This window comes from Solenopsis invicta, chromosome 11 (genome assembly GCF_016802725.1).
Source record: "Solenopsis invicta isolate M01_SB chromosome 11, UNIL_Sinv_3.0, whole genome shotgun sequence".
In the NCBI taxonomy this organism is placed as follows: domain Eukaryota; kingdom Metazoa; phylum Arthropoda; class Insecta; order Hymenoptera; family Formicidae; genus Solenopsis; species Solenopsis invicta.
In genome coordinates, this window is record NC_052674.1 from 3,172,367 (window position 1) to 3,198,235 (window position 25,869).

The window sequence follows — 25,869 nt, forward strand, 5'->3', positions numbered from 1 at the left end:
CAAATATTCCTCAAATAATTTTTTTTTTAAAGAGCCTCGAGTTTTAAATGTGTTACATTCTTTGTAAGTTTGCATTAAAATTAATTTTATTTTGCTATTAATTTTTAGACTTTTACAATTGTTTCACATTTTCATCGTGTATAAAAGATATTCACCTTATGAAAAGTCTGCTTACATAAAATTTTGTAATTCTTATACAGTGTAATTGTAATTTTCTCATTAAATCTCATTAAATAAAAAAAAATATTTTTCAATGCTTATTAAAAATGGCAAATTTATGTCCCTCTTTTAATTTTCTTTTATTCTTCTTCTTTTACCGTTTTCTAATGACCCTAAAATTTCTCGATCACAGAAACTGTTGTGAAACTTGGCGATTTGCCGTGCAGAAGTGGTGTTTATTGTGTCGCAAATTTACTGTGTCGCTTTGCTTGGTACTGTTCTTTCTGACTGTTAAGCTCAGCGGCGTCCACGGTAGCGACGGCGAAAGAGCAAAGTTAGACGCGCAGACGCCGGCTAAGTTTGCACATCAGTTTGTCCAGTTATGTTGGTTTTAGCATCTGCGAAAGATAAAGGTGTCTGAGGAGTATCTATTAAACCTCATATACATGTATATGAAGCAATGGCCGGCGGTGAAAATAGCCCTCCTCCTTTATCCAGCTCCGCGGTGCGCTATTAAAACCCGTTAAGTTCCTTAGTTATAATCGCAGCGCCTTCCGCTCCGCTTCTTGAGCGGCGCGACGAATATTTGCAGAAATTTTCACGAGGAAAACTTGAAACTGAGAGGCTAATTTCCAACGGGAGAAACGACATGCCGGTGCAACTACAGAAGCGAGTTTTGCTTCTTTTAAATACGTACATGAATGATTGTACTGTTTCCTTCAACTCTTACGTCAAAAAGTATCGCTATTAATTATTCTGTTCTAGTTCCGCGTGCACGCGTATGTTAAATAATTTTAAAATTTTATTGCGGATACTCCAGGATTACCGAAAGATCCAAGTGCTGAGGAAATTTAACACGAATGCTTTGAAAGCCGTCCGTGCTTCTTTCTGGAAGTGAATCGAGAGAGACCGTTTGATTATATTATTTTACTTTACCTTTATTTACAGAGCATTTTCCTCAGAGCACATCCAATAACTCATAGAATCATTAATTATTGTCGTTACCAGGAATCTCCGGATCGTAAAATGTTTACGCGCCTTACTGGATCTAGCGACGTGCAGTTCGCTACGAAGAAGTGACCCAATTACCAATGAAATTTATCTTAATTACTATCTGAAAAACTTAATTAAACGATAACCGTCGCGGAGCGTTACGAAGGCGAAAGATTTTCTCCGTTCCCGCACACTTTTAGGCGAGAAATTCTAGCAGTCAAACCATTTCGACTTCACGCGCGCATTAATCATCATCTATAAAATTTACCCGTGACACTGCTGCAGTTTACTTTTCCTTTTGGGCCTTGCACAAACAATTTATGCGTAAACGATGTTTTCTGCACTTCTACGCGCTTGGATAACATTGTACTTGGCCCACGGCAGGAATGCGATCAGCAAAGGACGTCGAAATAAGAGCAGTGGAATTTCAATATGGACGTAATAAATCGGAGAACTTGGCTGCTTATTTAAATACTTTGACCCTATATTCTCAGGTACATTTAGGTATTTCCCTATGTAATGGAAATTCCGATTGAAATTCCAAGTGCTGTTTTTTAATTTCACCCCTGCCGAGGTTGCCCCGTAAAAACTCGCTCTCGCGCCCTTTGCCCATGCCTCTGTCCACGTCAAGACACATTAGTTGGGGCAACGTGTTGAAACGGATACCCCACAACGCTCGACGCTATGGACATTTGTGAATTTGAGAGTTGACTCGAATCACACTTAAATTCCGCGAGCGCTAATAAGAGGTTATAGGTGCATCGCAACGCCTAAAGAAGTTGGACACTTAGCACTCGGTGCATTTCCCTTAAGTGCCAGTAACTGGGCGTGTCGAGCTATAAAATAATTGAATTTCGAGTTCAAAGGGGCGTGCGGTAATACCATTACCTTACGCCGGGTGATGCAATTAAGGTATGTAAGGCATTCCGATGGTACTTCGCTGTCGGCTTCGGATTCCCGTCGGTGAAGTTTTCTGGGCACGTAGATATTTTTATCATTTTCTTTCCCGAGACGCTTTGCGCGCGCGAGCAGCAGAGACCCGATAAAGGAACTCGCGATCGGCGAGCAGTCGCACGTAGATCAGATACGCCGAGATCGCCTTCGAAAATTCATTCGCAGCGTCGCGGAGGTGCTCGCACTTCCAACGAGAATTTCCTTAATTCCCCGAGCGTAATACGGCGCGTTTTTCAAGACGTTGGCGCATTTCGTGCACTCTTAACTGTGCAGTCGCGTGCTGGATTCGTTATGCGAAGGGACCGTAGGAAAAAATTGCTCTGATTGAAATTCAAAGATAGTTCCCCGATAGCGGGTGCATGATTTCGTTAAAATGAGTCTTCGCGTAACGGATTATACGCATTGTTGTATCGTTTGACAATTCGCATTCAACAAAAATGTTCGCTTTCAACAAAAATGTTTCATAAATAAATTGTTTCGGCCTCGGCGAATGGACAAATTCCTTCGCGATGTCAAACAACTTCTAGCAACTCGTAATTTCTCCTGCAATTTAAACTTCGTTTTCTGCAAACTTTTTACTCAAATTTTACGTCGTGCCATCGCGAGTTCCACGCGAGAGTTACGTCAGAGAAAAGCGAAAAAATTTACATTAACCTTGTTGAAATTCTTCTATTCGAAATATATTGTCATAAAATAGAAAATAAGTACGTAAGATAAAAATTAGCCTTAAACGTGTATCCCTAAATATATTTAAAAAAGTGTGGTTGTATAGCAAATACGTATTCCACACAAAAATTCTTCATTATCGACTTAAATGAATCATAATTAAAAGATAACGTCCTTTTGTGAGACTGGCAATGAGTCAAACAGGTTGTTGAAATTCTTTAGTTGAGTTAAACGAATCTTGCAATTTATAAAAATTCAATGATTAAAGAACAGGCATATCTACGTTCTTCATTATGTATCGTCCTACTTTTTTTTATATAAATTAATCTCGACAATCAAGGCACCAATCGCGGCACAAAGCAACTCGAGCGTGTCCAATTAGCGCTCATGCAGTTCCGTCATTAGCGAGGCACACGCAAGCGTGATGGTTAACGCGAAGATCGGTCCAGTTTAACGAGGACACAGGTAGCGACTTGCCGGTAAAGAGAACCAATCAACGCCTGACCAACGAACGAGAGAACGCAACACAGTTGCAACCTGTTTGTGAATGCGAAGGGATAGAGGATCCCCTTTTCTCTCTCTTTTACCCTTCTTTCAATACGGGAAACGCAATATTTTCTCTGATATATTCCTTTCTACTTTACATACGCGCAAAGAGTTGCATACAAAAGAATGCAGTTGTAGAATTTTTATACGACAAAGGACTCGATAAAATAAAATTACGTTTCCTGACATTATGTCAGTTCATATTACTTTAATAATGATTATTTTGTAAATTCCGAACTCAGCGTGTTCAATTGTTAATTTAAACACTGAGAGCCGCGACGAGACGAATGGGGAGCTTGCGAGAAAGCTAATCTTCAGGGAAGCGAAAAAGAATTTCTGAAATTCTTTATTTTGAATAGCAGTAGCACGCTGATGTTTAATTAAACTGAAGGTGATAAAGTTAAGAAAATTTTCCTGCTTGTCTCGAGATAATGTACCTGCGTTTACAATTTTTCCCGAGCGAGTCCGACTTTTGTCAACTTATCCACGCGCCGCAATGCGGATAATCGTGATGGAGGAAAAAAAAACCATTGTAGTTATAAGGAGCACCGTGGTGCAAAGGATTTTATAATAAAATAAGAGAGCGACAGAAAAGAAACTCGCGAGTTAATTAATCCGTAAAACAAGCCCCGATGCAACCACGGAGAAATTATACTTTGGACAGTCTCGTTAACCAGATGTACGTACAAACCAAGTCGACCGCATTCTCCGGTATCGATCTTTCGGAAACTGAAGGTGCACGTAATCAACCGGAAGCGGGCTAGTAAAGTCGCAATGTCGAAGGAACGAAGCCTCGTATGATGCGCAATCGACATACATTTTCTTCCTGCGATTTTCTTTCTGCGTTTTCTCTCGCCTTTGTCGGAAGATAACGCAGGGAGCGTGAAGCCGCAGGAGTACGAGAGATTTTGTATTTTTTATTTCCACGTTGAAAGCCCAGAATAAGAATACGCTCCCATTTTGAAAGAAATGAGAAACAAACTAGTAGAAAATGTAGAAAGTATGAAAAATGTGACTGAAAAACCGACACTAGTTACTCGTCTAAAATCGTTTCATTTTCAAAGTGATCGACTGGTTCTTTTCGTTTGCTTCTCACGCTTAAAATTTTTTACAGTGCAGCGTAAGAGGTATTTCATAATTTAGCTATTCTTACGAGACTTTCAATACTCTATTTGAACGTAAATGATCCGAGATAGAATTCAGAATGAAGCAAATGATGTATGAACTGCATTATCGATTCTCGACAAAATAACGAATGCGAGGTACATCTCTCGATCAAGTTGAGCTCTCTCTCTCTCTCTCTCTCTCTCTCTAATCGATTTTTATTCGGCTCTCTTTAGATGAGAAAATTTTACTTTTCTGTTTGGACTAGTTGTTTGTCATTTGCGTTGTTCATTACGATTGATTCATCCGAATTTCGACCAAATGCACCGAGAATCTGTAGCGAAACGAGAAGACAGAGTACTTGGGCGGAGGAAACAGGCGGAAGTGGAAATTACGAAGAAACTTAAAGAAGTTTAATCAGTCCGAAGAATGATGCGAGCGCCGCTCTAGTATCTGTGCGCACGTACACGCGCGGATGTAGACTTTTCTGGAAAGAAGCATACTTCACTTGGAAGTAGCAAAGTTCGTTGAGTCTGTACGAATCGAAAGGTACATTTCATCGGGGTACAACTAGGTGGCCCCAGCCATAATCACAAATATCGACTTCGAAGAGCGTATCGCGAAAACAGAGAAGAGAAAAGTAGCGTATCTTTCACCGTTGCTTTCCCTAATTTCCTAACTATTCCTCACAAAGTATGACACAGAGGAAAGTGGCTCCTTTGACCCATTATCTTTGACCATGTTATTCTATGAAACTATCTAATAAATATTTGTAAAAGTAAAAATATATATAACATATATTTTATATAAAACTTTATGTAATGTAATAAAACGTTAAAAATCTAATTTTTTGTACACACTTTAAATATACATATATATTTTTTTTACATTATATAATTACATTTAAAATTTGCAATTTTATGCAAGAAATTATAAATATGTATTTTTTCTCGACTTTTCCAAACTTTAATTTCAAATTCGTGTGTAAATACGTATTTAATTGATACGTTAATATCACAGCTTCACGTAAATTGATAAATAATTGGGCAAATAATACTTTGAAGAGATCTCTTTCTGAAAGATTTTTTGCTAGAGCAGTAAAAATCACAATGGTAGCAAGAAGCTTTAATCAATCCACGATGCAACTGGTTCTCTGTCACTTTTCTTATTGTTCAACCTTGTACAAAGAGATTCCTCTTTCTCTCTTTTTATCTCTAGTTTTTAACTTCACGTTTCCGCGACAGTACACACATAGAATACGTTCCACTCGTTACGCGCCAGATAATGACCGGAAAGTGTCGTTCACAGGCATTTCCTGGGTCAGCAGGAACTCGCAAGATATTGTTACAGCATTACGTATATCTTCAGTAAAAGAAAGTACAAACTCAAGGCAGATAAAAGCGTGTACATGAGGAAAAAAGGGTAACACGAGAAGGCTCGAACGAGGAGCACAGCCTCGAGAGAGTAACAATGAAGCCCTTCTTTTCGCGTCGCGTTCGACGAAGTTTCCATCGACAGCTTTCGACGAGCGATCGGCCGTGAATCTGCGTTCAACAATAATGATGCACTGTTTGTATTTCACAGACAAGCCTAGCCCTTCCTTCGGGCGCGCTACAGAGGAGAAGGTAGTACACGCTTGGAAGGAGGATGGCGGTTTCAAAGCCGCGGAATGGAGAATATCCGGCCCTACGCGTCTAAAGGGCCCCCAAGTTGCAGAGATGATCAACACCGCGAGCTCGCTTTCATCGTTACCTACAACAATGCTACGTATACGTGCCGTAATGCAACAATTTACAAACATGCTTGGTTGCGCTTACAACACCGTGACGCTTAATCTTCATTACATCGTGGCAGCTTTATGATTTGCGAAGCAGCTATCGAGAGATATTTTTCTTCCATGCAGAAAAAAATTAGTATCAAATCATTGTTTCATATGTAAGCGAGAATATCAAATTTTCTTGGAAGTATTTATAATTTTAAACAGACATAATTTGCTTACATAAAGAAACAAAATTTCTACATAAGCAAATTATGTATCTGTTTAAGATTATAAATTCTTTCAGAATTTTATATTCTTATGTATATATGAAACAATGAATTGTTGATTTGATACTAATTTTTTTATGTGTGCTCTATCTCTACTTCAAAAGTTTATCAAAAGAAAAAAAGTGCTGCTTTAAAAATTAAGTAATGCTTTAAGAATTAGCACAAAGTTTTCCTTTTTTCTATTTAAAAATAAAAAAAAAGACATCTCTATCGTCTAAAATCCAAATGAATCAAACTTTTAGATATTTTAATTCTATTAATATGTATTATAATAATTTGTAAAGAATTATTATATACATACACACACACACAAACAAATGCTCTTATGTCTTCTGTTATTAATACGGTTTAATACCTAGGTATTATTGTAGAAGAGTATAATGTTATCTCAAGTGTGCGTCTCATCTCTGAACAAATATTAAACTTCTTAACCGTCTTCATATCCGGGAAACCACATCGCATAATGTACGGTTTTATTTTACTTTATCGCATAGAACTAATCCCTTCGTGGGTTATAAACTTTGCACCTTATATTACGGCATATCCTCAAACTTGAGTCTGAGGACTCATCGTCCTGTAATACGGACAAGTTACAAGCCTCTTGAGTCTGCGATTTACATAGGCAACGATTACGCAACCCGGCATCCGAGGCGAACTCAAACGCGCATTATCGAATGCACTGGACGCACTGAAGTGCTCTCCGTGCACGCGAATGCATCTTTGATGCGGTGACAGAGGATATGTGGCTGAAACTCATCGTGCACCGAAATGAAATTGCGGATTATAATTACGATTCTCTCCAATGTATACTTTAGCCACGAAGAGTAATAAAGTGCACCCGAGAGTCTTGTCACACACATGTTCACATGCTTCGCGGCTTTGTAAAACAGACTGCATAAAGGTACCTGCAGAAAAGTATTTGTCAAAATCTTATTTATGCTACTAAAAAAAAAAATAGTTTTTTCCAATCAAATCATTTTATTTGATTTAAATAAATGTTAAAACTTTAAACACGTAGAAAATAATGTTTTAATCAACAAAATAATGCTTAAAAAATATTGATTTAAAAATAAAGCTTTTTTTATTGCGTCTATGCACTGCTATGATACGTACTGTGTCAAAAGATTATAAAGATTTTTTTTTAATTTGGAATAAAGAAATTTTTTTTGTACATTTTAATGATCGAAATGAATATTTTATTAAAGTTTATTTGGCTCCTGAAAATTTGATAGCTTTTCTAATTATTTTTTATAATTTATTGCACGTGTATTTCTTTTTAGGAAATATGTGTCACATTTCAAAAACATTACTAAAAATATAAAAATTTCATAGATTGTTCTATTATTACGTTTGAATAAAATTGAAGCACAATCCTCTTATTGGTTTAAAATTTAATCAACTTTTTATTTACTGTTAATTCTTAAAATCTTTTTGTAGTACTTATTTGAAAATTTGATAAAAAAATAACATTATGAAATAAAAATAAAAAATAAAATAAATAAAAAATTTTACATATTCTAATAAAATATTAATAAATATTCCTGCAAAATTCGTTTAGACTTATTGTACTATAATATACTCGTTTACAGTTAATTTATTTAAAACTACAGCAAACTAAATAATTTTTTGCTACCACTGCAGCAAATCACATCTCAAATTTTATCCATTTAGATGCTTTGAAAAAATTATGTCTTATTATTGCAATCTTATTAAAATTATTAGAGTTTTAAAATAGAAATCGTTATTTTCGTAATTTCCCCATAAATTTTGCAATTCTCGATTTTCTTTGCATTAAAATATATTAAAACTTAAATATTTGTCTATAATATTATAGTTGAAAATTATAGCAATTTAACATTTTATATATAATAAAATTTGTTTTAATCTCTGGTATATATACGGATATTATAAATAAATTTCACAAACATATGAAGAACTAATTATATTCAAAGTTAAAATAACGATGACAAATCCATTGACGTGTTTCCATCATTTTGGTTAACGTATGGGTGCTTTGGAGAATTACCGAATTATGTTAAACATTAAGTCGATAATATCCCTATCATTCATGGCTCGACAGTGACGATAAGCACGCGCATCCGAAATTCCGAGTTTCAGTCTCGACAGCTTATTAGGAAACACCTATTAGCATGACATAATGACATCATTAGCTATTACGGGATTATACAATCGGAAAGACGATTATATTAGATATCGACCATCTTGCCACTTTAATTCATCGATCGGCGTCATCTCTACTATCGAAAACACTTATTCGACTTCGATCATTAACATGACGGCTACTTTTAATGAAATTTGCATCAAATAAGCTTATATTTTGCATAATCTTTTCAGCGTAATATAAATTGCCGACTTCGATAAAGTATTGACTTCAACAAAATTATGTTGCGCCGCTAATGGAGGAACTAAAGAAGATACATATCGTGCAGTCGATGCATTATCAATTAATGCAACGAAATGCACAAGTACAGCCTTCATTCATTAGGCTATACCATATTATATACGTAATCGATGCTAATGGAAACTTTAGAAATTATTTTTATATTCATGAAGATGTTACAGTCCTAATGCACTTGATTTAAAAAAATGCATACAATATAAAACCATATATAAACTTATGCACAGCTTAGAAGTAGATTTTTTAAACATTTAATTTTTTAATATTATGTATTACTCTTCTTAACAAAGCAATAATAATAAACAAAGAGAACATAGATTTAAAAAACAAAATATTTTACTTATAACGTAAAATAAGTAAATTTAAATAAATAAATTTGTTTTGGTTTAAACCAACAACCCCTTAAAATTATTACGGTATACTGATAATATCTACCAAGAAAATTAAGAATTATCTTCATCTATATGAAGATAATTCTTCTTTGAAAATTCCTACTTTGAGAATTCCTGCTTTGAGAATTAAGAACACGATATGCCTCATCTAAGACAGTTATTAAAGGCTAATAATATTCGCGGAATAATCCTTTCAGACTCATTAAACTCTCACAACATTCTGAATGCAGTGCCGCTAATATTTAAAAGCGATTTGCATATTAAAACCTTGGCGATTTCAAGCGCTTTGACTCCTCGCGAAGGCTATTACTTCTTCAAGGTGCGCGAATTCTTGCCATTTAAAATCGGAAATCTTCGTTCTTGTGCGGCGCATCGTGTAAGATTTCGTGGTTTAATTAGCGGTCGAGAGATCGTAAATATGCTTAAAAGCCGTACAGAGCGAACCCTTTTAACGATATCTCTGCAATTTAAACCTTAAACGACCCGGTCCTCCATTTGACGCTAATACTGCTAAATCTCGCGAGAGAATCGTTCGAGCGGGGGTTAGCTGTAGGAAAGAGCGGAGGGGAAGTGAGATCTGCTCCGGAACGAGAGGAAGCGAAAGTAAGATAGATGCTCCAAGGGATGCAGAAGAAATTTTCTCAAGGCCAGCGATAAATAGCCCCTAATTACGGCTCTTTCCGCGACGGTAAAGCGCTTTCCCCGTCGCCGTTCATCGACAAAAGAGGTATCAATTAGTTAAAAAGACGAAAAAGAAAGGGACATCCGTGCTCAAGGGCGTTGAAACAATGAAACGAGAGAAAAGAGATCTCTGCGCCGCGATGAACGACGAGATCCGTCCGCCGCGTTTCTCATTTTATACGCCTCAGCCTTACTGTCTCTGCTCCAGAAATGTAGTCCTAAAATACGAGTCCTGGAACAGTTTTGTTCAAAGTTGCGAGTCTAAGGAAATGAGTTTGAACTATGATAGTTCTTATGCAAGCATATGCTTTCAAGGATTCCGCTCAAGCTTCTGATATCTGCGAGTATGATGCATACTCCAATTCTAACTCTTATCTCTTAAGTCAGGAAAATTGAAGTTTTAATTGCATGTAGCAAACAAAACTGATTTATGCAATGTTAAAAGATCTAAAATATGTTAACGCCAATTATTCATTACTAAAATTTGCTACAAAACATGTCTGCTACAAAGATTAAAATAATAATTAATATCTATGTAAGAAATTCTGTGATACAAAAGAAATTATAATTTCTAACTATAAACTATAAATTTATAATACCTAAGCTTTATCATAATGTTTTTAACAATAGTAGAAAAAGCGTAAATATTGCTCAGAAGCTTTTATCAAATATTGTAATCGTGTCTAATATTCTTTCACAAGAACATACTCCTTTTATTTTCACTGACTAAACAAATAATAACAAGCGCATTTTTATACTTGCAATGAGAAGAAGAATACAGTAATTAAGTTTAATTAATTTATATTATCGGTATTATGCAATATCAATTTTTAAAACTGAAAAAAGATTCAATCATATACAGACACATATATACTGCCCGCAAGGATGGTTAATAGCGACCAATTGAAATTTAAATATAATCCATAATGTCCGAGATAATATATTGCTTGAATAAAATAAAAAATACTTTGAAAATTATACTTAAATCGACAAAATTAAATCTTTTGCCATTTTTCACAAGTAATATTGAAATAATAAAATATTCTCGCTAATAAAAAATAAAACCTTTTGTATCTACTACTTCTGAATTATCTCTACAAGATTCTTTCACAAATTAGAAATTCTGTAAAATAAAATTTAAAATATGTGTGTGTAAAATTTTCAATAAATAAATAAACAATGAAATTGTATAGAAATTGTCGCTTATAAACATGAAACAATGATTCGATCTCGTCCTTTTAAGACAAGATTAGTACAAGTAGCCTCGTATAAAGGAAAACGCCTCCGTACTTTTCCGCGTTTTATCATCGTGCCGCGGCTATTTCGAGAACAATCCCCGCTTTAGTACGGTACAAAATCGAAACGCGGAAGGTAAAAGACGTCATTATTACTTAAACGCGCGAACAGGAGGGGTAGAAAGTCGTTTGTCGTCAAACTAAACGTTAAGTGATTACGATAGATAACGAAAATTGCGGGAACACGCGTTTTCATAATAAACAATAAACCGCAGTTAGCGTTACTTATTTATACTACTTGTTTGGACATGCCTTTAATATCGTGATTATGAACTTGCTAAAATCGTGTCAGTTGTTTTGTGGAGTCTCATGTAAACAATTAAAAAAATTATTAAAATTTACTATCGTTTTTTGCAGCTTTTAGTTTTACTTCGCAATAAGTTATTCTAAAAGAATAAAAATTGGGTTATAAAAGTCATATAACCGTGTATAGTAGAAGTTGATATTAAAATTCAAATAGAGATTTTATTAAAGTTTATCATAATTTTTTGTTTCGGTAAAATTTCATGTAATTGTTACACATTTACTCTGACACACATATATTACATAATACAATTTTTATATTATGAACTTTATTTTAATTATATAGTATAATTATTTCCTTGACTGTGATAATAAATATAATATTTTAATATAAATATAATAACAATTTTGTGCAATAAGTTTTTTTACTGTTTTTTTAAAATGCTTGTAGCATCATTATTAAATTGACAATCAATTTAATTTGTAACATTATTTTTATCTTCAGTTTACGATTGCGTTTCAAAACCGACTGTGTTCGTAATTTATAAAAATAAACTGTATTTGAAATAGACATAAATTAAATAGAAGAAGAACCATGACAGTCGGTCATAGCAAAATCTTGGTGCTGAAATAATTTCATGTGATTTTTACATACAGTATTCAATTCATTTGAACTGCGTACCGTTACTTTCAATTTCAAACGTAGTTCTTGAAATGAACTAGAACAGTACTATCACAGAATTATATTGAAATTCGATTTAATTTTGATGCTAAATCAGTATCTCTAAAATCCTTTCCCTAAATGCCTTGGTTGATCGAACTGGTTAAAATACTCACACGGAATATAGAGGGATCCAAATTCAAATCCTGGCTGATGTAATATTTTTCGCAACAGATTTTTCAGTTTCTTCGGAATGAGGGAGGATTTTAGAAATGCTAGTTAGCATCGATATTATTAAATTAAATTTCAATTTAATTCTGTTCCAGTTTATTGCAAGAGCTGTGCTTGAAATCGAAAGTAACAGCGCGCAGTTTAAATGAATTGGAAACTATGTAAAATTCACATATAAAATATTATTTCAACACCAGATGATCTTGCTATGACTGTCATGAATCATGACTCTTCTTCAATTTAATTTAAAGTATAAAATCACGGTCTTGAATTTATATTAGATATATAAAATAATGTTGGATATTAAGATCCAGTCTCAGCCGTAGTTGGCGCTTCTTTACTTATTTGCGTAATTAAGCGGTCAAGTTCAAATTATTATTAAATATTATTTATATTGATGTACTAAAAAATATATTTTACCTTATATTTTACATACTCAGAAATAGAACGATTTATGGGGGAAATATTAACTGCAAAACGAACTCTCTTGCTGATACTGAACTGGCAACAGAACTTTGAATGTGTCCATATTGACCAAAGCCCCCGCTTCATCGAGCAGAGGTATTAAAATTCACCGACGAGAGCAATGATAAGGTCCTCTACGGTGCCATGAATACCTCATAACTTCGATCCGGAAACTGCAAATACCTTTCTGAAGGCTGGTACATCGGACATCCAACATCGACTTTGCCGCGAGACGTCGCGCGACTGTTTTACTGCTCGAAGAGATCGAATCGGACCGGGAGAGTTCGTTTGCGCGGTTGCAGGAGCAACTGAGCGTCAGTGGAGGTTCATAACTTCGTGTGGCTAGTACGAAGCGACGACTGGAGGAGACGGAGGGTTTATTTTCCGGATCACTGGAAGTCGTCATTCGAACGGACGGACATCACTGGAATCCCTTAACGGCGAGTCCGTTCATTCCCAATGGTGAACGAGGTGACGTCAGGAGTAAGATATCTTACTTCGTAAACGTCGCGACGCTCCGTCGAATCGTTCTGCAGGCTACCCTGGAAATCGTCCACAGATTTCACAGAGCAACGTGCGTGCTGCGATTTATGTCGCGTCGAGATGTCTCGATGGCTCCTGAGTACTGTCACACCGTATCCTACGATACTACTCACATCTGCACGACTTGTACGACAAACGAAGCAAATTCATTCTTTCACCTAGCATAATGTTCTCTGTCATTCTATGTAATTTTTACAGGTCGTGCAATTTTTTTATATCCATATAAAAATAATAATAAGAATCTCGTAAATGTACACATTTTTATTTTATTGTATGTTAAAAATGCAGTAAATTTATAAAATAAATAATTATGTATATGCGTTCAATATATGTGTCCATATATGATTGTAAATGTCGCGTTGTCAATGCAGCCTGGATTTTTATTAAAAAGTTTAACAAAATATAATATAATTCTCAATAAAATTAATGATAAATGAAAAATTTAAAGAACATTTTTCCAATCAACTATTTCTAACCAAAGAAAAATTTATTCAAAATACAAAAACCATAATATAACTCTTTCCAGTATAAAACTTCTTTTTTTTAATAGTTTTCTCAATTATAGTCGATTTGACTTTATATTAACTTTGTAATACATTTTTATAAAATATATTAAAATTTAAAAAAAGAGAAACGTGATAAAATAAGTTACTTCCCCAATCTAAATATTTTTTAAATCATAATCTGCCGTTTTATTTCGATAACAGGCTAAAGCGAAGAACCACCTACAAGATCGTCTTTCCGTACGATGCGATGCTACAGGTGGCCGGTTTGAAACGCTTGATTTACGACGAGCCTCGCCTATGAAGTTTAAAGTTCGTGCGACGAGATCCGAGTAAACAGGCTCGCTGATTCGCCTCAACGAGGTAACGAAAATTGAGAACACCTCAAGAATTCGACTGCGAGCGCTTTGTTTCTTTCGAGTCTTTTAACCAGATTGTATCGATGACCAAAACGCAATTCCAGATTTCTCGAAAATTGTTTACCATGCGAGAAAATTTCTAATCACGGATAAGAGATATTGATACAAAAAGATTTAATATTTATAACAACTAATATAAAATAACGTTATATTTAATTAAAATTAATTCCTTTATGTTATTAAGAATTTAACCTTTTTCACATAATTTTTCCTTTATTCTATTTACAGAAAAGATTTTTATTTGATTTTATTTCCAATCTCTCTGCCAATCGTTCGTTAATCTGATTTACCGTTGCATTTCGAACGAAAATGATTCAATAGATATTAATTCACTGCGTCTTTTGCTTATGAATGAAATACATCAGAATTTTCTTGTTTAAAACTAGCATTATATTAAATAAAATGTCATGGATTTCTTCAAGGAAATATAAGCTGATAAAAATTACTTCGGTGGACGCAAAAATTTTATTGCATAAAATAAATTTTATTTTACATTTTAATTTTAGTATTTATTACATCCTACTTTATTGTTGGTAAAGAATTTAATATTTTAAGAGGAATTGTGACAAATATAGTCAAAATGAATTCAAGATGCTCAGGCTATATCACATCCTTGAGGTCAGTTTCATCCCCTCTTGACCCAGTTTCCATAATCCAAGTCTGACTTTATAAAATAAGTGAAAATTGAAGTTCAATAAAATAAAGTAAAGAAGAAATAACATAGACTGTCTCTACCTTATTAACCTGACAATAAGATTCTAAAATAAACTACAGCGAAACGAACCTATTTTAATTACATATTTTGCCAAAACTTATTTTTTTAATAAAGTTTTAATTTGTAGTAATATGTTTCTTTAATCAAATTGTTCATGTTTGTTATAATTAAATGTTTATATTAATGTACAAATGTACGATCCAAGATTTTCGTTACAATATTCTACAATATTGATCAAGCTAATCTTACATCGTCTTTGGATCTAAACCTAAAATGCGATTGCTGTTTCGACTGCAAGAGAAGTCAACACGATGCTAAGAGAAGCAGTATTAGGTAATTTGAACACACCGCTAAGCAGTTAATTGTAGTAGGATGTATCGGTATCTGTTAACCGAGTGTGGTCGATCGATTGCCCAGTTAATCGATTGCAGACATAATCCAGTCAAGGGTCACGCACGGTAAACAGACTAATCGATTAACTGTATATATACAAATCGTTCAGCTATGTGAAATGATGGTAATCGATATCTAAATGTACTCTCAACCTAATCTCAATATTTCATCAGGAAATTGATGTATAACCCCCGAGATATATCACATAAATTAATTTATTACTATTATATTATGACAAATTTTTGCATAAAAAAATTTCTTCGTGGAACGAACAATTTTGCTGAAGTGTCTAGAAGTTCAGCTAGATACAGATTTGAAAATAATTTTCTTCAACTATATCAAAATAATTTAATAGAATGTTCAAGTACGATGAACAAAATTGCTAAAATTTTTGACACTTGAATCTAGCAACCAATTTGAGTATCCTACAATTATTTTTATGACCCAACAAAATTATTTTCAGATTTGCATTCAGCTAAATTTCTAGACACTTCAGCAAAACCAATTCTTTCTGTGTTTCAATCCGAGAAAATTAAATGGTATGATTTTAATAAATCAATAATTTGTGTTACAATTTCGACGTAACACATAGAGGATAGGCAAAATAATATAAAGAAATACACTACTTTTTTATTAATAAAAGTTTAATTCATTTGTCTTTAATACTGCAGATTTTATCTTGTTTGAAATAAGGTCATGCAGTGCTTAAATAATCACCATTAGAATGTTGCACTACTCTTTTAGCAAAACATCTTTGATTAAGAAATGTTAAAAGAAGAAATCTGCCCCTCACACTATTTTTCAAAATGGTCTTTGTTCTTCAAAATTTCAATATTTCTCTCAGCCAACATAATTGCTTGACTTAAATATTATCAAGTCGTTATGAGTAGTTTTAAAGAGCAGTGTAAAAAATGGATTTTCTACTCCATTATCTCATAAGTATCCTTCAATATTTCTTAAAAGGTATTCTGCTAGAAAAATAGTATAATACATTGCCCACTGGTTAAGTATTGTTTGACCTTCTTCCAAACAAGAATGAAATTTATATCAAAAAAGGCGAATAATGAGCAAACCTCTTATTAACAAAATAAGTAGTGTGTCCCAGGTGTTCACATTATTTTGTCTGTCTCTGTAATAATGAAGTTTAAGATAAACTACATGTACTAATTACTAAAATATCTGACGTTTATATAGAAGCCAAAATTGTTCCATCACAATTTTCATATCAGACGACTCCTGATAATTTCATATTAATATAGTGTAATAGGTATTATTGGCTTTTCCATTACAATATTGAACTCTTCAGATTATCTAGAAGCTCTTCAAGGTTAAAGTTAACTCCGTGAAAGAGATTATCGTCAATGACAAGCTATAAATTATTCATATATTTTAAAAAATAAGCATTATGCACAAGTCATAACATCCATTATGCATCGACAATTATTTAGCACAAGAAACAAAAGTTTTTGTTCAACAAATCATAAAGTAATTAGAGGAAGAATTTGCCAAAATTGCATCACTTTATATATAAAATCTTGGAACTCAGAAATTATGAAGAATATTAAGTTCTTTATATCATAATATTTTTACCTTCTTATGTAATATTTTCATTATTTTTTGCATTATCACAATTTTTTGAAATAAGAAATTTTAATAAGTCTATAAATGGTAGATTTAGAAAACAGACACTGGTTGTCAAAATTGCAGTGATTTTCTATCGTTTATGAAATCCATTTCGTTCCATTCCACTTAAAACTTCATTCCGATAATGTTGCAAAAAATGTTTTCTTACAGAAATGTCGAATTTTCTTTCTGTTTCGTTCAATTTTATTTTACAGTCTCAATACTCTTTACGAGCACGATTCATAGATTCTAGATACCGCTTTCCGTATTCTCTTTTGGCCATTTCCCGTTCGCTTAAAAAAACCATTTATATTACGGTAGCCAAAATCGCGATCTAGGCAATGTCGTCGTGCGATTTAGGAGACTGGGGCATTTCGTAAAACTTTGTTTATCTAATCTAAAAACAAAAGCAAAAAAAATTTTAATCCTGTTAATTTAATTCTAACGGTATTCTGATCATTACAAATTATCTCGCCTTTTCTGTATTTCAGTTACAAAACTTTATATCCAAATACTTTATCATAATTTTTCTATAAGTGTAAATAACTAAATTCCTTCTTTGCCTAACGTCTCAAGTATAATAACTAATAAAATAGTACAATAGTACTATCTCAATAGTACTAAAAGTCTCAAATAATCCCTGGAAATTGTATAGAAATAAGATTTTTAAATAAAGTGATGCAATTTAGAAGTCAATGCAATTTCTTTTCCTATTAATAAATAATTCGTATACGGTTACACTACTTACATTTATTAATTGAATTACTAAATTCAATATTACATTATATAACAACACAATGAAACACAGAGTGACAATCTACCTGCTTACTGCAACGTCAGCAAAAAAATGACAATGTTAACACCCTTCGGAATTTATTACCTCAAACGTTCTTTTAATTAATTGCTAAAATATTTTCTTATATCATGCTAATGATATAATTTATAAAACCAAAATGATAATTAAGATGCAATAGACTGTTAAAAAAATATAATTATACACCTTCTATACACTATATATATGCCATATATTTCAAATGAATAAACCTCTCAAGACATAACTGTTAATACATTCATGACTTTACGATTATGTCACTCGATTAAGCACTACCCTCCATATCTCTTCGCATTATTCCATGTTCTCAATACAGAAATAATACACATAAATTAGATTTATTTATCCGTGTATTTGTTAATAAATTAATTTGTAATTATGACTGCAGTCAATCGTAATTAAAAATGCATTTGGAATTTTTATCAAGACTTCAATGTACGAGTGATTTATGGATGTATCATCCATACAGTTCCTACAAAAACTAGAAATTGGAAATGTATTGTATTTATATTTTATAAAAATAAATAGTAAAAAGTTTTAGTGTATTTACAAAATAATTTTACATTGCAATGAAACTTTGCACACATCATGTTAAATATTCAAAGTGCTTTTCAAAAAATTGAGATTTTTGTTATTTTTAAAATTAAAGTATTATAAAAATAAAAAATAATAATAAATACATAGTAAATAAATTAATCAAAATGTGTTTATTAAATAAAAATATGATTCACACTATTGTTTCATATGTATATATCAATTTTAGTATTTATTTTTATATGAAAAGTATAAATATTAATACATTTACAATTACAATTTTTTTTGTAAAGACTATACCAGTGATACATCCTTAAGTACTGAAAATGTTATTTCATCTTCCATTACGTACAATCGCGTGCACGTATGTAAAAATACATCAGAGATCTTTACCTTTTATAATGTATGACGTTACATATCAGCCTATCTCGTATAACTTCCATTTCATTCTTTTAACTAGATTCGATCTACCTTTCGTGGCTCCTGGTCATACTCGTTCTACTTCGGTTACATATAGTTCGAGATCGATGAAAAGAAGAAATTCTCTTTCTATTACCGACTAATTATCAACTAATTAAAGATTTTACGCTTTCTTGCACGATATTCGAAACACGAACGCGTCACAAAAGGATCTTCTATTAATTAAATTAAATACTAAATTTACAATAACTTTTATTAAAATATTAATTAATTTTTCATTTCTTTTTCATACGCTTAATTAACAACTACGACAAAGAATTAAAAAATATATTTGATCAAAAATATATCCAAGAAAAAAATTTTGTATCCTTAATGTTTTAATTTAAAAAGCCTTCACGAAATTCACATTTCGTAAATATTAAGAATTTTACGTGAATGTTTGAATTTTCTAATGTAAACACTTTACAGCGTTTAGAAATAAATAATAACTTAATAGTTTTTATTAAAAAATAGATGAATAAAAATTGCTAAACGCGAAAAAATTCAAGATTCATACAAATTTTAATTGATTCGTCACTCAATTTCTCTTCCTTAAATTATTGTTAAATTTATTGCACTTGTGTAATGCAATAGTCGCGAAAACGTGATTAATTATAATCGCCACGCTTTGCAATCTCAAAGTTAAAACAGTAATTTAAAATACAACGCACAGTCGCTTTGCTTATAAGCATGAAGACACTTCGATGAACAGACGTATTGCCAGTGCAATACACACTTTCAATACACAAGCCACATTGACCGACATGTGCTAATCAAGTTTCAAGGATAATACGAGGATACCTGAAGCAACTCCAGTCACTATATGTTTACTCAAATAACGTACGAATGATAACACGGTGACCTTATGTACGCATCGGCCTTAGATACGCAGCGCTCTGTTGTATATCGCAAAAACAAACACGTATCGGCCGCTTGCTAATTGCTATTTCCCTGTAATGTATCTTTAATTTCGTCTACTAAAAATACTTTATCCTAATATCACGCAACAAAGCGATTAATAAGTCATAAATGCTTTTTCAATCAAATTATGACACGTTTTATTTCTCAAATAAACATTAAAATTTATTTATATACTTACTAATTAATAACAATGAACCGTTTAAAACTATGCATTTAAAGACATTACTTTTATGTTAAACAGTTAACATTTTATAAAATAAATATTGAAATAAATATTCTATCTCCTTGTGAAATATGCTATTTCATTGCATTTTAAATTAATTTTGATAAATAAACCACAATTGAATTAATTTTAATGTTTATTGGAGAAATAAATAGATTTATAATGTGCGGAAAATTTTAAGATAATATAATGCACTAAATTCAAAATAATATAATAAATACTAAATTATTTATAATAATAAAAAACAATAAATAAATCTCAATCTCAGGAAAAATGCAGAGAAATTATTTTCACAATGCTTTCTGCAAAATATCTTCCAGTAAAAATTATTCTAAAAAAATTATTAAATAGTAATTTTCAAATTAAAATTTTTGTTTAAATATTCAAGAACTAAGAACAAGTCCCAAATAAAAATTATAAAAGGAAATAATAAATAAATTAGATTGGTTAATTTTGTTGAAACCTATTATAATAATTAAAAAAAAAAATCTATTTTTATGTTATGTAATGTTGAAAAAAACAATTAAAAAGCAATTAAATTTGTAGAAATTTACAGCTAATTAAGAAGAAATATCGGCATGTGTAATCGTCAAATATTCATCAAGATAGAAATCATCAAGATAAGATTGAAGGAAAAAATAAGAAAAATTTCTTGAAAAAAAAAGAGTCAAAGATCTAATAACCATATTTGGTACAAAGTTCAATTTAGTTTTCTCATATGATTTTTCAAATTGTTTTACAATTTAATCAATCTGTAATTATTTTCTTTTTTTCTAATTCCAAACTAAAGATAGAATAAATACTAATCAATATATTAGAAAAAAATTTTTTATTAAAATATAAATGTACCGAAAAATTAATAAATTCTAACATTTAATTTTAATATTCTATATGTAAACAATTATACAAGAACTAGATAAAGATATTCTATTTCTATTTTTTTATTTTATACTGACAACAGTCTACCTTATCAGTGCTTAGACTTGTAACTTTAATCTTTTTTGCAAATTTTTAATTGTTTGATACAATATAACTCTGTTTTAATAACAGTAGGAAAAACCTTACATATCATGCCATTTAAGAAAAAATAATCTTGATATTAAATAAAATTGAATCTGTCGACACAAAACCCACGTATCCTTATAATACCTGACGATTAACACAGATTACAATAAACTTACAAAATTACTTCAACAATAATAGTAGAATAATTTCACTGGAAATATGATATAGTTATATGATATAGTTATAGAACTCTTATTTCTATGTAAAATAACAGATTTGTTCTTTTTCCACACTGTAAGTCTGAATTTCTTACATAGTTCATCTTTTCTCTTTTCATCATCAATGTAAAAAGACACAGAAGAAAGATGAGTGCAAAAAAAATTCAGTGTAAGTTCTAAGATGTAGAAAAAAAAACAATCCCAAAAAATGGTATCAGACTTACCAACACTGATGCGTAACAGCAGAGTAGAAATTAATCTGTAAAGTATAAATATGTATAAGTTAAAACAATGTCCAAAACAATATTTCAAAAGACAATTATTACTATACAATTTAATTTTTAATTTGTCCGTTAAACAGATATTTAATAAAAAAGTTAAGTATTTACTAAAAATTTCTTTTTAGATAATTATAAGTTCTCATAAAATTTAATAAATGTGTAAAAACTGAGGGGGTAACCACTCTTGAATTTTGATGTATAATCACTTAGAGTTTTTGGCTCTTGTAGTAAACTTTAAGTTGAAATCAGTTACCAGAGATTGCATAATGCTGTTTCTAAAAAAAGTCATCAAAAATGTTGATTGTATTATTTTGCAAGAAACAGCTCACCTAAAATTTTTTAAAATGATAATACAATCAAAACTTTTGATGATCTTCTATTTAGAAAAAATATTGAAACTAATTAAAGTCAAAAGATGACAAAGAGGTAATAAATTCTTCAAAGTCTAATAAAGTTCAATGAATTCTAGCGTAGTCGATGAAGTCCATGACAGTCCATGTAGTCCAGTCTGGTGAAGTCTTGAAGTCTGAAGAGTTGTACACCTATTTTCTGAGTGGTTATCCCCTTAGCAAAATCCTAATTTTCTTCTATAAAGAATCTAAGAAATTTTAAATTTGTTACATTCAAATATATTACATGGAGAAAAAAGATTAGAAGTATTAACCATAAATATAGTTTATTGAGCCATATTGCATGTTTATATAGATACTACAGTATTGATATTGCAATCGTGCAATTATTGCTAGCCCAACAGTGTTAACGATAGTGCATCTGTCAGCTAAGATTGAAGTTACAATCCAAAACATCCATTTTAAGAAAAATTTTACTCGATATATTGTATTGAGTAAAATTTTCCTTAAAAAGGACGTTTTAAAACTCAACCTAAAGATATATTTTAATTTACAAGATCAGCAAGTGTCAGAAGACTTAATATAGCCGTACAATCATACTCATAAAACTCGTGCAACTTGTATGATGCTTGAACTGACAACATATCTACTTAAAAATATTTGTACAGCTGCATTTTACATATCGACTAGTTAATATCCTTATTGAGATTGCTGTTACATATAAAATATATAGCTATATTGTTAATTTACCATTATTCATATAATCATCAGTCCTTTACGATTTCTTTCTGTGTTATGTTACGATTAAATATTTCATTAAACATAAAATATTTAATTCATGTTACAGGCAGTGTTTCTATATACACTGCTAGTACTGATAAAATATAGAATACATAACAAAATCTAATTTTTAGTACTGGCACTGAATGAGAAGAAAATGACCACAGTTATGCAAATACGGAATGTGCAACGCAATCGTTGCTTAGATAAATGATTACTACTACAGCAATTAATAAACAATTATTTATTACCTGTGGTTGTTCCGCTGATGCCTGATACTTCAGCCTGCTTCTCCTCTTCCTCTTTCTCGCGGGCCACGTCATTCTTGCTCCGTCTTTCTTACTCCGCGACAAGCACTCCCGACTTTACGCACTTACTGCCGCACTTTACGAATGATTTTTACATACGACACTATCACGTATTAAAACGATAATAATTTAGAACATACGAGAAGCACGGTACGTACAATCATCGATGGAGCAGAGAAGAAATGGCGCCAAATGGCGCTATTGGCGCGACAATCCAGCCAGTGACGTCACAAGACGTCACATCACGTCACGTCACGTAGCCCGAGCACGAACAGCGAGGACCGATAAATGAAGGTACGCATATAAATACAACGCAAGACACACATCGTACGACGACTAACCGCGTATCAGTGTAAACTAGTACGCAATTGTCCGAACGAAAACACGCGCACGAGACCTCGACCTCCAAGCGAAAGCACACGATGCGACAGACACACGATGGGTTATGCGTCACGAGAGAGCACGATCGTTTCTGTACATGGTACTGTTCTCTCTCTCTCGTATCAAGGTCAACGTCCTTGATCACGTTCTCACTCCCGATCGCGTCGGTAAACAATTCGAACACACGAGAAATGCGTAATGCGTAAGTTCTGGCCTGCCTCGAGAATAAGTACAACGCAGCGGAGCAGCGGCGGCGGCGGCGGCGGCGGCAGCCGACCGGCCGGCTTCGCGGTGACGTCACCCGACTGTTGCCGAGCGCCGGCGGATATAGTCGAGCGCTCGCGGCAGTGCTGCGCATGATGAGTCTACGTATTGTGCGTCGTAGTTCACCATCGCCGTACTGCGAGCCACTTGCGTCGTGTTACATACTCTCTCGTACTACTTATATTAAATCTGCTCAATGATCATCGATGATTTATAATAGTCTTATGAAGTGCCTCGGTGATCGAACCGGCTGAGACACTCGCACGGAATCCGCTGGGGGATCCCGATTCAAACCTTGGTCAAGGTAATATTTTCCGCAATAAATAAATTCTTTACCGTTTTCAGGATAGGGGGGGTTGGTAGGAATGCTTGGTAGAAATGTGTAGGCATCAAAATTTATTTAATTGACTAACAATTTAATTTGTGATATTACGTTTCTTGTTCTAGGTACTTAACGACTGTGTTTTAAAGTCGGACAAACATGTGACGTGCAGTTCGGGAGAACTTAATTATAAATGTATGAATTTGAAAATTATTATTGAACATTAAGATCCGCTTTCGACCGACTAGCCGTTTTTCTCAATTTAAAAATTTTATTTTGAAAAATCTTTCGAGATGAATAATTATTAAAATTGTCTTTCGGAATCAACGGCATGTTAACATTATTTCATACGAATGACGCGATTAGGCCAGTGCATTCGGTTTCGTGTTCTATATGCGTCGATAACAGGCGCGTCTCAACTGATAATAAAAACGTCGCGGTTTCGATATCCGCGTACACTCACGATTCACGCGCTTGCAAAAAGAAAAAGGAGACTCTCTGTGATAAAACGACTTTAATTTCTGGTAGATTGCAATAAGGAGCGTTAACAGCTTCAGTCCGAACCAAACAATACAACGAAAGAAAACGTGTTTCTTGTGTCAAAAATCGATTTTTCGTGGCCAGTTGCATTAAAGCCAATAACGTCAAATAAATGAGTACAACACTAATAAAGTTCTAATTAAAAAATCTCGCGGAATAAATAATTTCTACTAAAAAGGCACATACCTTTTCGCTGAAAACTACCAACTTTTAGGAATTTTTTAAAAAAATATAAATAAATATGTCTACAAAAATGACATGTTTATTTGATTGTTAATGTATAAAAAAATATTTTTTTAATTAGTTTTAACGTATTAAAATAAACTTTTATTTTAGCCGTTCGGCAAAACACTCCTCCATTATTTGCACTCTAGTGCTCTATAAAATAAACTGAAACCAAAAAAATTATTATAATTTTGTAGAATGATGTTGTCATTAAGATTTGACGAGGAAGTTTTCCAAATTTTGTAAAAATCGAAAAGTTATAGCATTCTTTTTTTGAATTTCATTTTTTAATAAATTTTGCAATCTTTAAATGTTTATAAAAATTGTTATAATTAAAAATTTAAGAAAATGGCTCGACAAGTCTTAGAAAATTGTATTTTGCATAAGTAAATATTTGTTTCACCAAAAAAAAAAATTGAAAGTTGTTAAAGTTATCGTGCAAATACTTAGAGATGTGGACCCAAAAACAGCCTTAGTCAAAATCAATTTAAATAAATCAAAACAGTTTTTAAAAATTATTGTTTTAAACACATTAATAATCAACGAATCGTGTCTTTTTTGTAGATATCAAATTTATTTATTATCCTTTCCAAAAAATCCTCAAAAATCAATAATTTTTTGCGAAGTATCGCGCGATTATAATTAACGTTTTCTTTGTTCCAATTTTGGCAGTGTCGTATAAAGTACCGCGCGATCATAGTTCATGTTTAATTAGTTTCAACTTCGGAAGTGCCGTGCAATCATAGTTACCGTAATCGCATTTTGTTTCGCTAGTTTTCGCGAGTGAATTAAATCAAAGGAGCCTTATCAGAATTTGATCCGGACAACCTGAGAGGAGGAGGAGGCTTGGAAAAGGCATCAGGCACCGGCGGAGCAACATGCGGTAAATATAATTAATTAATCTATTTATGTTGTATTTTGTACAAAAATATTATTTTTTTATTCAATAGTTTTTCAGAAAATAAAAATTAGTAGAAAAGAGAGCTGTATTTCCGAAATTGCATAGAAGCTTGTATTTAATACATATAAAGTATTCTCAAAATTATATAACAAATTTATTAAAAGTTTACTTGTATTTATTAAACACAAATATAAAATTACATGTAGTAATTATTTTGAAAATATTATTTGTTTTTTCTTATACATATATTGGCCTGCTTTAATTTGGATTTTAT

At 32.3% G+C, this 25,869-nt stretch overlaps 1 protein-coding gene across 1 annotated transcript in view; it reads right to left on the reverse strand.

Annotated features, from left to right (window-relative positions):
* LOC105194638 (basement membrane-specific heparan sulfate proteoglycan core protein) overlaps positions 1-23,576 on the reverse strand; it is a 288,155-nt gene extending 264,579 nt beyond the window's left edge. Inside the window, exons 1-2 of the mRNA XM_039454875.1 lie at positions 22,906-23,576; positions 21,468-21,502 (exon numbers count right to left, since the gene is read on the reverse strand). The gene's annotated coding sequence lies outside the window, so the exon portion shown is untranslated. The remainder of the gene's footprint in view (positions 1-21,467; positions 21,503-22,905) is intronic.
* Positions 23,577-25,869: the final 2,293 nt, after the last annotated feature.